This window comes from Nilaparvata lugens, chromosome 6 (assembly GCF_014356525.2).
Source record: "Nilaparvata lugens isolate BPH chromosome 6, ASM1435652v1, whole genome shotgun sequence".
In the NCBI taxonomy this organism is placed as follows: Eukaryota; Metazoa; Arthropoda; class Insecta; order Hemiptera; family Delphacidae; genus Nilaparvata; species Nilaparvata lugens.
The window spans coordinates 22,821,035-22,827,034 of record NC_052509.1 but is presented as its reverse complement, the minus strand read 5'-3'; positions in this window follow the sequence as shown (position 1 = coordinate 22,827,034).

The window sequence follows — 6,000 nt, the reverse complement described above, 5'->3', positions numbered from 1 at the left end:
CCATTCATAGATCAAATAAAAGCCATTCAGGAATTGATACCCACCTCTTGGTTAGTATGGCATTTCCAACTGTCCAGTCTACTACTCGGCGAGCCACTGATGTTCTTTCAGAGCCGGATGCAAGATATCAATAGCCTGGAGGACTTCATCTCCCAGTTCCTGCCGCAGTATTGGAGTAAACGTAAACAGATGGACGCACTATCAGAGATTATATCATGCACATATGATAATAGAGGCAGACAGTCATATACTGAATTTGTAGCTAAGATGATGTGCAAGAATTCGCAACTAGACAAATCTCTGGCGGACTCATCACTAGCAAATATATTATCAAAAAAGCTTCCTTTCAATGTTCGCATGACACTGGCAGTATCTTTGATTTCCAGTTGCAAAGAACTGATCGAACATTTACACTGTATCCAATCCGTTACTTCTGAATCAGGTCAGGTGAACTATCACGCAGGAGATTCCAATCATTCTCTTCATAATAACAATAGCTTAATAACAATAGCTTCAGGAAAAACTATAATGGTGAGAATCAAATGTCAAATGCCAGAGCAAACACTAGATATCCAAAATACAACGAAAATATTAACAGAGGTCAATCATTTGAAAATAATTACAGAAATAGATCTCAATATTACAATAGTAAACAACAGGATAAAGGAGCATATTATGATGGCCGAGATCGTTTAAATGGGAATAACTACAAGCGAGATGGAGGTCACAAGAGTCAAGGTGAAACACATCAAAATCATAACCGCACAAATACATCTTACACAGTCGCACATACAACAAAAACAACCCAAAATCAACATGCAAATAACCCACCACCAAACCAAGAAATAAGTGCTTCTAAAACTACATGACTATATGACACCCCAGAAGTAAAGGATAATTATTCATCTGGCAAATTAGAGGAACCTACTAAATCTCTCCACATAGACACTACTTTCTGGGACGATCTGCGTGAAACACTCTTAGAAAATCCTGACAGTACCGATGTGACATCAGACAGTCAGCTACAAGCTTATATCGAATGCAAGTTGTATGGGACTAAACTACAAGCCCTGATTGACAGTGGCTCACAATGCTGTTTATTGCAAGAGGATATGTTTTTAAACATCAAAGATAAACATGCAATAGCTACACTACCCCTTACTAATGTATACATTTCCGGTATCAATCCTGGCAGAAGAATAAGAGTGACCACTCAATGTCTCTTAGAAGTGGAAATAGAAGGAATTATATTCGAATATACTTTCCTAGTATTACCAGTCAAAGGTCCATCAATGATAATAGGCGCTGATTTTCTACAGTATTTTCGAACCTGTTTGAATTTCCGTACGCTAAAATTCCATGCAAGCCCTGAAACCACCACCACCGAAATTATTATACCTCTCAGTTTAAAAAGACATCCTGGAGAAAATCAGATAGTACAATTTGCATATCACATGGAAGGCGTCCCTAGGACTTGGGGTATTCATGAAATCGAAGAAACCATGGAGCGTTTTGAAGTGTTGAGTTCAATGACAGCAGATGACGATGTGACGGATAAAGATATCTCCTCTGAAGAAATGTTGGAAAGATTATTGGATAGGATAAACTGTTATGCCGAATGGGATCAAGATACAAAAAACCGTGTAGCGAATGTTTTCATTGAAAATAAAGATGTCTTCTCAGAACAGCCCGGCCTAGCCAAAGACTTTCAATGCCGACTCAACGTCAAGCCTCATGAAGCCTATTATCGGAAATCTTATCCAATCCCATTTACATACCGCCCGGCAGCTATAGCAGAGATAAATAGAATGTTGGAACTGGGGATTATTGAACCATCAAGCTCTCAATATAGCTTACCAATTGTTTGTGTTGCTAAGAAAGATGGCACCGTGAGATTATGTCTAGACGCACGAGCGCTTAACAGCATTTTAGAGGATGATCGTGAGAGCCCAGACCAGATAGAACAAGTACTTCAAACCTTTAGTGGGAAGAATGTATATTCTACAGTTGACCTATGTGCTGGTTATTGGCAAATCCAAATAGCAACAGAATCAAGAGATTATCTATCATTCTTATTCAATGGAAGAAACTACCGCTTCACCCGCCTAGCTTTTGGATTGAGGAACGCCATGGCCATATTTATTCGTTGTCTTCGTCAAGCTGTGGGAGAAGATGTCACCGACTTCTGTACACTCTACATAGATGATGGAATTATCTCCTCAGCAAATATCTAGGACACATCATTACCCCAGACGGCATCTCCCAAGATAGCAGTAAATTAGAAGCCATCAGAAAATTCCATTCACCCACCAACCGAAAGCAACTACAAAAATTCATTGGATTTCTTCAATTCTATAGACGTTTCAACAGCCATATGTCACACTACACTGCCCAATTAAGTCACGTGCTATCTACCAACAAAGCGTGGAAGTGGACGGAAGCAGAAGAGAAAATATTTCGAGAATTGAAAGAAGCTTTTCTTGAAACGGTTGTATTAAGTCATCCCGATATGAGCCAACCATTTTACATAAACGTAGACGCCTCAGATTACGCCATAGGAGCGGAAATATTTCAGAAAAGTGCCGAAGGAGACAAAGGAGTACTAGTATTTTAACTCTAAACCCAGCACAAAGACGTTATTCGATTACAGAAAAGGAGTTATTAAGTATAGTAGAAGTCTGTAAAAAATACCGCACACTACTGTTGGGAAACAAAATTTATATCAACACCGACCATAAAGCTCTCACATTTTTTAAAACAGCCAAATTAAACCACAACAGACTGTCAAGATGGTTTCTCACTCTTCAAGAGTTTGATCTCGATCTCACACACTTACCAGGAAAACAAAACCAAACTGCCGACTTCCTATCCCGAGAACTAGATGCCACTCACTGTAACGACACAAACCTGAAATGCTACGCAATGGAAATGGACGAAAGCATACCATACCCCGAAAATATTCAACCCAAAGTCTACAAGAATACCTTAACACCCAGAAGCATTCAGAACGCGCAAAAAGAAGACCCCAAGCTATCCCAAATTTTAGAAGTATTGGAAAAAGGATCACCTGAACCGCCCAACTACCTGCGACAGTACACGCAATACCGTGGATTTCTATTTCACCGCACCACACCACAAAGTTATAACTGGCAAATCATAATACCAAAGGAAATAGCGGAGGAAGTGATTAAGGAAGCACATGAGAGAATTGGCCACTTTGGAGTAAGAAGAACAATATGTACACTAAAAGAAGCCTGTTATCTGAAAGGTATGCACAAAAAGGTAGTCAAAGTGTTAAGAGCATGCGACCTATGTCAGAAAACAAAACATCTAAAATATCAAGTCAGGGGAGCAATGATACCTATATTGCCGACCGCCCCATTGGAGTTAGTATCAGCAGACATTTATGGTCCTTTACCTCTAGCACAACATGGGAAAAAATATATATTCGTGTTAACATGCACATTCTCTAAATACACCTTGTTCTTTCCCATTGGTAAACTAACAGGTGAAACCCTAGCAAATTGTGTAGTGAATAAGTGGACTCCACAAGTAGGAGAACCTAAGCGCATTCTATCAGATAATGCCTCATATTTTTGTAGTAAACAATAGAAAAGAATACTTGACCTGGCTGATATAAAAATATCTCGAACTTCCACATACTCTCCTAGCTCGAACCCTGTAGAGCGCCGTATGGCAGAAATCTCACGATTCATGAGGGCGTACTGCTCTGAAAAACATCAAAGTTGGGTTAGATATCTATCATTCTTGGAAGAGTGTTTCATCAATTGTATCAATGAAAATACAGGATATACACCAGTAGAAGTTATCTTCAGAGAAAGGAATAAAATGTTTATTGAAAAGTTAATAGATTTCCCACCGTCGAATGCTTTAACTCGTCCTAACCTAGACATCTGTCACATTGTACAACAGAGGTTAGAAAGGTTAGCGACCTCACGAAAACATTATCATGATAATAAGTCCAAGCAATTTAAATACAGTGTCGGAGATGAAATACTCTTAAAAAGCCATAGATTATCCAATGCATTGGAGAAATCTACCAGAAAATTCTTTCACATTTATACTGGACCATATAAAATTGCAGCCATAACTGAACGTAATACAGTTCAGCTGTATGAAGAAAGCAAACCAAATTTAACTTGGTGGGAAAATATCTCTAATCTCAAACCGTATTATCGAGACACTAAGCGATAAGGAAGTAAATAATAATATTTTGATGGAATGTCACTCGCCTCACCTGTCAACGAATACGTACCAGACGAACACCAAACAATACATTTAATTAGCAGATGAGTATCCACTTCGACCAGCAACACCTGAAAATAAAGAAATAAAAAATTTAGAAACCACCTTTAATACCATCCTCACTAATAAAGCAATAGAATAAATAACTTCCAATTTATAAACCAGCTTACTGTATATCGATGAAGGAGCATCAAAATGGCGACAGTTGATAAACAGGAGCCAACAAAAATCGCCTGTTCACCGCAAGAACCAAAGTAGCCAATGCCTGATAAATCGCCTAAGTTGATACCCCAAAAAAGGTTCGAGTGTCATATAAATGTGAATTAAATATAAAAATATTGTGAAAAGTATTATATTATTATTATTAATGTGTAAATCCAAGGGAGAAAATAAATAAAACTATCTGCCAAATGATAAAACCGCCTAGTTACCACCAAAGAATATTAAGCCAAAGTTTCATGTATCAAATGAATAAGAAGTTCTTGTTAATAAAATTTACCAAAGATTAGCCATTAAAAATATTCATTGTGTAAACGTAAAGCCCAAATTAATTAAGAGAGAGAAATCAAAATGTACAAGCCACTGTTCTATGTCAAGGGAGAAGAAATGTTATATTTTGCAAGTCGGAGAACTATAGCGTTGTTAGGTTGGCAATGATTTTGCACTAATGTTCAAATGTGCTTCCAGCCTGAGGGTAGAGCGTGGATTGGAAAAAAAATGTTTATGTTGTGTATGGAGGAGGAGATAATTTATACTTATGTATTGTATGTGGTAGGAGATTGGCCGATGTAAGGCGTATGTATTTGAATTGAATTTATTCATTATTATATGTGTTGTTGAATTGTTAGGAGACAGGATTCTCAGTAGATTTATTAACAGGCTTTGTAACATGTCTGATTTCTGATCCAAAACCAACAGGATCATAAAATTATATTATATTCTCGAATTATCGTTTTATATCAGAAATCAGAGGGCGTATTGTGTCATGTGGTATTTTAGTACCATCAAATATTTTGAAATGAACCAGTGAATTTTAATAGAATTATAAAATGTAAAAGAAAGTTAGACCTAGTCAAAGGATCAATCCACTTAAATCGAATATTGTTAGCAATAAAGAGTAATTGTATTGAATAAAATGATAAGGAAAAACATGCATAACTGTGATTCAACAACTAAGGAATCCATTGGCAGAATTTAAAATTATAAAGTGGCTTATTTATTATTGGCGGATTATAAAAAATAAAAGTTTGTATGTACATTGAGGTTAGAATTATTTGTTTACACTTTTAAATGAATCAATCGATCTAGAATAAATCGATAGTTATTTGAATCAATACTTAGCAAATCAGCTGATTATTGATCAACCAATATAGGTTGAATTATAAAAATTTACTCACAAAAGATGTATTATATATACTAAGGAAGGTTGATGTATAGAAATACAGACAACTATTATTGCTGTATAAATATTTATCATAATCTAAAAAGCACGAAAATCCAGAGCATACAAAACTCATATAAAAAACTAAATGTATATTGTTTATTAACATCGTATATCGCGATTTATTTATGAATATAATTTGAGATAATCACTCCATATATTTACAGAAAAACTTTCTATTTAATTTTTTCTATTATAAAGTTGAAGAAGCCCTGATTCTGAGGCGACCAATTGTATCGAATTTACTAAATTGAAGACCAATCAGAAAGAAGCTTACAAAATTGTTCTAGGAA